This window comes from Elgaria multicarinata, chromosome 1 (assembly GCF_023053635.1).
Source record: "Elgaria multicarinata webbii isolate HBS135686 ecotype San Diego chromosome 1, rElgMul1.1.pri, whole genome shotgun sequence".
Lineage (NCBI taxonomy): Eukaryota > Metazoa > Chordata > Lepidosauria > Squamata > Anguidae > Elgaria > Elgaria multicarinata.
The window spans coordinates 65533603-65544033 of NC_086171.1; positions in this window are offsets into that span (position 1 = coordinate 65533603).

Genomic DNA, 10431 nt, shown 5'->3' on the forward strand with positions numbered 1-10431 from the left:
AACCATTCTCAAAGGTTTTTTAAAAATGGGCACCAACAAGATCTAGAGGGATATAAAACAAACAAAACATTTTCTTTAACGTATTGTCTGAAAAAAGACTCACAAGATCCCATCTAAGACAGAGTTGCCATGTGCTGAAAAGGAAGGAGTTAGTCATAGCTTAAACTGCTTAATACTTTAAGCAGTTGAGTAGATGGATGTGCTGTAGCACAAGCTGCATCTTTCACCGGAAAGAAAGAGAGAGAATGGGGGAGAGCGAGAGCAGTATATTATCATGCTGCTATAGGCAAAATGGCCTGACCTCTTGAGACGGATGTTATTTATGCATTTGTTAGAGGCACTAAATAACTATAATAACCAATATTGCATAGAGGAGTAAAATACAACCACCAATGACTCAGAATTACAAAACTAAGTCTTCATTTATTTAAAGGCAAGAGGAAGTTTTAAATAACATTAGTTATAAAGTCTGGAAACAGCCAAATCCTTTAATTCCATGTACTACATCCAAATATCCACTTGATTGTGCCCCCTCCCCCGGCCCCAAGTTTGTAGTATTAATCCTAATGCTGGGCATTAACATAGCACAACTATCTGAATAATCTGATAGATTGCAAAATAATTTGGGGTGACGGCATGGGGGAATGAGATCTGAAACAAATAGGTATACTGTAGAGTCCCCAAAATACAAGGGTAGCAAAGCTTTTTGCAGGAGCTTTGTAGGGAAACTCTGGCAGGAGCTACACTACTGGTTTATAACAGTACTGACAACTGTTAGGGCCCAGGACACAATACATATTCAGTTTTCAAACTGTTTTCAAAGTGTCATATGCTGCTTGTGTAGATTTGGCCTCTGTCCAAGGACTGCAATGCACAAAGAACTAAAAGAACTCCTCCTCCTCCTCCTCCTCCTTCTTCCAACCATCCTGCAATGTACAAGCTTCAAAAGGCAGCATCTAAAACGGCTTTACCATGAAGGGATACAAGATACTTGTTTCAGGCACCACATTCAAGAGGGGGCACCATTTTGTTATCTCAGCTTGTTGTTAAGAAGAGATCCAGTTAGGGTGACCATATGGAAAGGAGGACAGGGCTCCTATATCTTTAACTGTTATATAGAAAAGAGAATTTCAGCAGGTGTCATTTGTGTGCATGCAGCACCTAGTAAATTCTCTCTTCATCACAACGGTTAAAGCTGCAGGAGCCCTGCCTAGCATGACCAGATACAAAAGAGGGCAGGGCTCCTGCAGCTTTAGCCGTTGTGATGATGAAGGAATTTCACCAGGTGCTGCATGCACACAAATGACACCTGCTGAAATTCCCTTTTCTATACAACTGTTAAAGATACAGGAGCCCTGTCCTCCTTTCCAGATGGGCACCCTAGCAGAATTTTGCCAATTTTTGGTAAATTTTCCATCAAAACCAAACTGAGACGAAATTCCTACCCACCCCTACAAACAGCATGAAAGTTTGTTTCAAAGAGCAAAGGGGAACCTGTGTGAGCAACAGCTAAACCATTCAGTTTCTCACGTACCTTCTGATCTGGCTTTTTGTGCTGACCCTGCCCTGTTCCTGGATCATTAGAAATAACCCCCTCCCCCTCCCTAAACCTCGTGTATGGTAACTCAGTGACGTGGGACATTTGTCCCCAGACTTGCAGCAACGTCCTGAGTCATGAATCCCAACGCACCGTTTGGCCTCTGTCCTACGCTATGGTCATTTAACAAGTGTCAATGCACAATCGGGGATGTGTTTGAGGCCTTCTTTCTCATGCGGAGGAGCTGGGTTCCTGGTTCAATTCCCAGTCACTTGCATTTGGATTGGGTTGCAGCATCGCTACAGAAAACAAATGCCCTCTTTTTTTGGACAGAAAGCTAATTCCTAGGACGGCTGCTGCCAGAGGAACGCCGGAACACAAAGAGGGAGAGGTTAAGGGTAACCTTGCACTGTCAAGCTGGCACGCACCCCAGGAGTTGCTCAGCATTCCTCAGCGATCGCCATAGGGAAGCAAACAGTGGGAATGCAGTGTCGTCAGCGCGAGGCAGCAGTAAGCCATGATCTCGCAAAGGGCTGGCTGTGCAAGGAGAGAAGTAAAGCAGCCTGGAAGCTTCTGCCTTTACGTGGAAACCAAGGAGCCTATGAGCATCTCTACATTAAGGAAAATAGCATTGTTTACCCTGGGCTGTTGTGCTTCCTGGTTCTTTGGCGGGATTGATATGGGCTGCATTACATGGGAGGAGAGGGGTGACAAAGCAGAACATCCTGCTGTTTCCTAGGGCTCCTTTAAATGGTGGGGGGTCTTGTTTTCATCTGCTGTAGGTCTGCAACCCTAAGCACACTTACTTGGGAGTAAGCTCCATTGAACACAATGGGACTTACTTCTGAGTAGACATGTGGGGAATGATTAGCACTAACCAACAGAAAGAATAATAATAAGAAATAATTAAAAAGAATCACATTGAATTTAAACCTAGTACAACTATAACCTAGCATAATCAAGGGTCTTGTTTGTGTGGTCTTATAGAACCCTCTACATCCCATGGCACACTTGCTTGGGAGTAAGCCCCTTTGAACTTAAGGGGGTGCTCTTGGTGGGGTGGGAGATCAGATCAGTCTCCCTTTGTTGCAGGGAAGCATTTCACCCTCTCCTGCCTCCAATAGCAGGGAAACTCCTTCCTCAGTAAGTTCATAGTTAGGATGACTATATGAAAAGGAGGACAGGGCTCCTGTATCTTTAACAGTTGCATAGAAAAGGGAATTTCAGCAGGTGTCATTTGTATATATGGAGAACCTGGTGAAATTCCCTCTTCATCACAAAAGTTAAAACTGCAGGAGCTATACTAGAATGACCAGATTTAAAAGAGGGCAGGGCACCTGCAGCTTTAACTGCTGTGATGAAGAGGGAATTTCACCAGGTTCCCCATATATACAAATGACACCTGCTGAAATTCCCTTTTCAATACAACTGTTAAAGATACAGGAGCCCTGTCCTCCTTTTCATATGGTCACCCTATTCATAGTGCAATGTCATCTTTACACACTGTCAATTTTTCATCATTAAGAGTTTATTCCAGCTTATTTCTGATCTTTCTGAAAATGAGATAAGAGGGGGAAAGGGTGGGAGACGTCCTGGCTGTTGCTGATGTCATTTAATCAATCCACAAACATCCATGAGTGGACAGTCACAAGCATGCTATAAATCGCTCTTTTAGAGAAGCCCAATGTCAGTTTGCACCAAATAGAGATGTGGGCCCTGATCTTGCAGCTTCCTCCAATGGAACCCATCCAAGTACTTAAATGCAGACTTAAAGTAGGGTGACCATTTGAAAAGGAGGACAGGGCTCCTGTATCTTTAACAGTTGTATTGAAAAGGAAATTTCAGCAGGTGTCCTTTGTATATGTGGGGAATCTGGGGAAATGTCCTCCTCATCACAGCAGTTAAAGCTGCAGGTGCCCTGCCCTCTTTTAAATCTGGTCACTCTAGTGTAGCTTCTGCAGCTTTAACTGTTGTGATGAAGAGGGAATTTCACCAGATTCCCCATATATACAAATGGCACCTGCTGAAATTCTCTTTTCTATGCAACTGTTAAAGATACAGGAGCCCTGTCCTCTTTTTCATATGGTCACCCTACTTAAGGGGTCTCAGAGATGCCCAGCTTTCTGTATATTTCATTCCTGGTTCAATTTCTGAGAGAGGCAGTGAAATGCAAGCTGGTAGGAGGTAGGGGTGTGCTCTCTGCACCGGAAAGATCTGCTAACCACGAACATCTGTGGAGCATTCGATCTTTCAGAGTGGAGATTGGCTGCTTCTAAACCCATAGAATAATTTCAGAGCAGAGACATTCCCAATCGGAGCTTCTAACATCTCTGACATTATTCGACCATTTAGTGTGTGCACGTGGTGTATCTAATTGAAAACCACCCAATAAGGAACATGGGGTGATGGGGTGGGGTAGTTTTGATAATTGATATTGACATCTGTGGCTAACCAATTGGGAATTGCCACAGTGCTGTCCGTGACCGTGTTCACTAATTGCGCTGTTCGGGGATGAAATGTCAATCATTTCCCTCACTGTGTCCTTGATTCCGTGCTCATCGGGGTTCTCGGTCTGGCGCCATTTGTTTTGGTCAGAGAAAGAAAGAGATCGAGAAGAAAGAGAGAGAGAGAGAGGGAGGGAGTGCAAAGATACCATTTGTTTAGTGTTCGTTGCAAAGTGAGATATTGAATTTATTTAGGGGAGAGAGAGCAAAGTGAGATATCATTTATTTAGCATTTGTTGCAAAGTGAGAGTGAATTTATTTAAGATAGACCTGTTTTTTGTTTGGTTGTCATTATTATTATTATTATTATTATTATTATTATTATTATTATTATTTATATAGCACCATCAATGTACATGGTGCTGTACAGAGTAAAACAGTAAATAGCAAGACCCTGCCGCATAGGCTTACATTCTAATAAAATCATAGTAAAACAATAAGGAGGGGAAGAGAATGCACCAAACAGGCACAGGGTAGGGTAAAACTAGCAGTATAAAGTCAGAACAAAATCAAGTTTTAAAAGCTTTAGGAAAAAGAAAAGTTTTTAGCTGAGCTTTAAAAGTTGTGATTGAACTTGTAGTTCTCAAATGTTCTGGAAGAGCGTTCCAGGCGTAAGGGGCAGCTGAAGAAAATGGACGAAGCCGAGCAAGGGAAGTAGAGACCCTTGGGCAGGTGAGAAACATGGCATCAGAGGAGCAAAGAGCACGAGCGGGGCAATAGTGTGAGATGAGAGAGGAGAGATAGGAAGGAGCTAGACAGTGAAAAGCTTTGTAGGTCAACAGGAGTTTATATTGGATTCTGAAGTGAATTGGAAGCCAATGAAGAGATTTCACACCCCAAGCATGTTCCAAAAATCTTTTTAAAATCCTTTTCTTTGAATTGTTCCTTCAAATATTATTTTAAGTCTATTCAAGGCAGCTGTGTGTGTGTGTGTGTGTGTGTGTGTGTGTGTTCTCTTCTTTAACTTAAAAATCAGGGGGGAAAGAATCTGTTTCAATAGGGTGACCATATGAGAAGGAGGACAGGGCTCCTGTATCTTTAACAGTTGCATAGAAAAGGGAATTTCAGCAGGTGTCATTTGTATATATGGAGAACCTGGTGAAATTCCCTCTTCATCACAGCATTTAAAACTGCAAGAGCTATACTAGAGTGACCAGATTTAAAAGAGGGCAGGGCACCTGCAGCTTTAACTGTTGTGATGAAGAGGGAATTTCACCAGGTTCCCCATATATACAAATGACACCTGCTGAAATTCCCTTTTCAATACAACTGTTAAAGATACAGGAGCCCTGTCCTCCTTTTCATATGGTCACCCTAGTTTCAATTGAAATCCTTCAAGCCAGCCCACTGTCCATGTGACTATTGTTTGATTTACTTCCCCTATTTAAAAATCTCTTTGTACTTGTATGTTTGTGTGTTTTAGGGTTGTGCAGTGCACAAGCAGTACATAATTAATAAAGCACACTTTGATAACATTCCATGAGGGATGAGAAACACTGACTGGTGGTGGTGGTTCTGGCCATGGGGGGAGAGGGGATGTGCAGGGCTGGTTGGTTGCACATTTCTGCTTGGGCTCATAGAAGCCATCCACATGAAAGTGCTGCTGAGCTGGCATTGTGAGTGAGTAAGCTTCTACCCCTGAGTCAGACAGGCTCTTTATTTCAGTTAAACTATTACTCTTATTGGCTGGCTGGGCTTTTCATGTGTTTATCTTTAAAACTAAAGGATCTGAAGCATTTTTTTTTAAATTCCCATTGACAAGAATGTAGCAGTTACCCAAAAATGGAAGGATAATTCGATGGGGCGGAGAGAGGGACCTGCTCTGGAAGTCGGGGTGGAGAATTGCCTCAACAGAGCTCTGCCCTGAATTTCAGGGCAGAAAATATCTGCTCTGCACACCCCTAATAGGAAGGCAGACAGAATCTGCTGAGCACGCCACAGCCATGTCAGCTCCCATGTATGAAACTGCCGTTGAATGTTGGTTCCATGTAACACATAATATGTTGCCACTTAGTGTGTAGCGCACATCCAACCCTAGGTTTAAGAAAAATGAACGCAATGCCATTATCATATAATCCTGATATAATTTCAGTAAATTGCACACTTAAAAAAATAACTGGTCCTGGGCCCATAGGGCAAAATGGGCAATCTTATTTTATCATGATTACTGCAATAGGATAAAAAAAAGATGCCGAAAATTAATATTGCCTACTTTACGGGTTAGAATAGTAGATCTGTATGTGTACATTACCAATTGTACATTATCAAAGTTTACAAATAAGGTCTAAACTGGATACTACAATCTTTCTTCCCACTAACCTGAGAGTAAGCCCCATTGAATTCAATGGGACTTACTTTTATTTATTTATTTATTTATTTATTTATTGCATTTCTATACCACCCAATAGCCGAAGCTCTCTGGGTGGTTCACAAAATTAAGAAAATTCAAAACAAAAAACATAATATAAAATACAATATAAAAGCACAGCCAAGATAAAAATGGCAGCAATCAAAAATACAAATTTAAAACAGCAGGTTAAAATTAATTTATAGACTATTTGAATGAAAAGGTCTTCACCTGGCATCTAAAAGAATATAATGTAGGTGCCAAGTGAACCTCCTGAGTAGACATGCATAGGATTGTGCTTCAAGATCTCCTACAGTATGGAGGAGTATAAATTCCTTCTCCTTACTGTTATGTTTTCTGTACTGTTAGTATGGGACAAATTTTCTGGCTGCAGTAGGAGAATTAGTGACATGTTTGCTTTAATTTGGTGGGATAAAAAATGGCAAGAAACCTCCATGGTTCAGCCCAAGTTGTAACCCATCTCTCTTTCCAGGACTAGCTCATCTCTGCCAGTGGAAACAGGGAACTGGGGAGATCCAGGTTCAGCTCCCCATGCAGCCACAAAGCTCACTGGATGACCTTAAACCAGTCACTGTCCCTCAGCCTAACCTACCTCATAGGGTTGTTTTGAGAATAAAATGAGTGGGAAATTATTTTGGCCATGAGAAGGGTGGGAGAAAAACTAGGGGTGTATGGGAAATTAGTTTCAGTTCATTTTTGCCCGAAATTTATTCCTGAAACTGAACATTGATTCAATCACAATCTGTGGTCAAAGTCTGTTCATTTCTGAGCTCATGATGTCATTCGCACATACACAAAATCATTTGAAAAATCTGCATGAAAAAAATGGACACTTTTGAAAAATGCACACTATTGTGCATTCCCCAATGAGAGAAAAAATCATACATTTCAAAACACACACATTTGATGCCCATATTTGGAAAATGCAAACAAAAATATGCACCCATATTTGTGTGAACAGAAAAACAAACAAATCAAAACTTGCAATCTGATATGGACACGAGTAGGAATGAGTTTGGAGGTGGAATTGTGAGAATTTGGTTGAGCTGAAGTTTTGCTGAACTGCACATCCCTAATAAAAATGTAATAAATAAAACTGAAAAATTATACAGCTGTAAATAAAAATTTAAAAAAGCTAAACCATATTCCTTGCAGAGAATCCAACTAGAAAGCTCATCTCATCAACCAGTCGGAAAGCCTCTATTCTGCAAAAGGGGATTTTAGCTGCAGAAAAAAAGAGCTTTTCTAATGTAGTTTATATTGGACACATCACAAAAACAATAACCGCAAAATATGCTCCACCGTAAACTCTTCCAAATCATCAAATTTCTTACTCCAACAACAAAACGTTGGAGGGTGGAATTGTGCTAAATCAAACGTGGGCAAGAACAATGTGAGTATAAGTTTAGGTATTTAAATAGCTATACAAAATGGAATAGCTATAGAAAATGACAGATCCCAGTCTTCTGAATCTCTTCTAGGCCAGGGTGGAGTTTAAATGTCAGGCCAGGCAGCCAAATTTGGCCTTCTTCTCCTTTTCATTTATTCCTTTGCAACTTCCCCATAGATCTGATTACTTGATCCGCATCCTGTACTTTTGTCTCGCCTAGCTTATTTTCGGAGTGTGTATCAGCCATAGGAAAGGTTACTGAAGAATGAAAAAGAGGAAAGACGCTACTACAGCAACCTGGCAAAGACAAAGAAAAGGGTGCTTCAGATTACAAAAGGGTAGTTAACGGCCAACTTACTAACAAGACCCTGCACATTTTGAGGCCAGCCAAATGACCACGAAAGATCATTGACACAAACTTTGAACAGTAGAAATCTTTTTGTACAGACTCAGTAGAAAGGCTACCCTTCAATGGATAGGGAGAAGTTTTTCTCCTCCCCTTATCATACTAGAAGTCAAGATCATCCAATGGAGATTTAAGACTAGGCGTGTTGTGGGAGTCCGAGAAGAGGTAGAGTCTGGGGAACTCACACTCTCCACACACACGGATCCCATTTGCTGAGCCGCCAGGCACTTACCAGACCAATTTGACAAGACACCACATGCTTACTGGACCCATTCGCCGAGCGCCACCTAACCCATGACTACCCAGCGGGTGCCCCACCCCTCTGTGATGATACATTAAGGCGATAGCCCACCCCGCGGGCCTTGCCAAGCGTTCGCCGGGCTGTTCAGCGTCTCACACGTTTCACTGAGCAAGGGCAGCCAGTGGTAGTTCTGCAAGCATCCAGCGAGCAGGGATGCAGGTGAGTTCGTCCATCCCTATTCAGGACAGACAAAAAGGAAGTGCTCCTTCACAAAGCACATAGCTGAACTATGGACTTTGATATCAAAACATGTAATGATGGCCACCAACTTGGATGGGTTTAAATAGGGTGACCATATGAAAAGGAGGACAGGGCTCCTGTATCTTTAACAGTTGTATTGAAAAGGGAATTTCAGCAGGTGTCATTTCTATATATGGGGAACCTGGGAAAATTCCCTCTTCATCACAACAGTTAAAGTTGCAGGTGCCCTGCCCTCTTTTAAATCTTGTCACTCTAGTATAGCTCCTGCAGCTTTAACTGCTGTGATGAAGAGGGAATTTCACCAGGTTCTCCATATATACAAATGACACCTGCTGAAATTCCCTTTTCTATGCAACTGTTAAAGATACAGGAGCCCTGTCCTCCTTTTCATATGGTCACCCTAAAGGAGAATTAAACAAATGCATGGAGGATAAGGCCTATCTGCTACTAGTCATGATGGCTGTGTATTTCCTCCAGTATTAGAGGCAGCATACCTTTGAATACCAGTTGCTGGGGAACATGAACAGGGGGTTACTATTGACTCATGGGCTTGTGGGCTTCCCATGGGCACCTGTGGGGGCAAAATGCTGGACTGAATAGGCCTTTGGTGTCTTCTTTTCTTATGGTGTTTCCTTTCTTTTTGCCCATCGTTATGAGTTTGAAGAGTATTGCTTTTCTTTCCTCTTCTGTTATTGCCCTTTTGCAAATGCAAGCAGAGTGGATTACATGCATGTTAATTAGTGCCACTCCATGTGCTGATGTGCTCCCATTTTAATGACGCGCAGAGCATTCATTCAGAGGAGCTATAGCTCAATGGGAGCACAAGTGCTGTGCCTGCAGAGTGTGAGGTTCAACCACTGGCATCTCCAGGTAGAGTTGGGGAATTTCTCTGTCTGAAAACCTGGGGAGCTGCTCTCAGTCAGTGTACACAATACTGAACAAGACAGACCAATGGACCAACACCCTATGAGCCAGCTTCCTGTGATCCATCTCATGAGAGTAGCCCAGTTCATGTTGAGATTCTCTCACTAAACACAAGGGGGCTATCTTCACAGCACAGAGTTGGCGCTGCATTCCCTGAAGACCTTGCGCTTTCACTCCTGTGGGGTGGCACCAGATAACACCCCTCCAACTCTCAATGGTTGAATTCTCAAGGTGGGCAGGGCGAAATGCAAAAGGGATGGGCCAAAAATACAATCAATCAATCATCCAGCATGTTGTAGTTTAAAGCTCTTACAGCCAGTAGTTAATCCTTAGAGAGGCATTTCAATACTTTAGAAATGGGTGGGGAGAATTGCACAAAAGCTGGTAGAACACCAAATGGATGGTGGTTGCAGAGAAGGGGCAGGACAAGAGGTAAGGGGATGTGGTCATCTAGGGACCCTGGAGGGCCATATTGGATTCACAGGAAGGCTAGATTAGGCCCCCTCTAGGAATTGAGCTATTGTTGTCTAGGGTGACCATATGGAAAGGAGGACAGGACTCCTGTATCTTTAGCAGTTGCATAGAAAAGGGAATTTCAGCAGGTGTCATTTGTATATATGGAGAACCTGGTGAAATTCCCTCTTCATCACAGCAGTTAAAACTGCAGGAGCTATACTAGAATGAGCAGATTTAAAAGAGGGCAGGGCACCTGCAGCTTTAACTATTGTGATGAAGAGGGAATTTCTCCAGGTTCCCCATATATACAAATGAGACCTGCTGAAATTTCCTTTTCAATACAA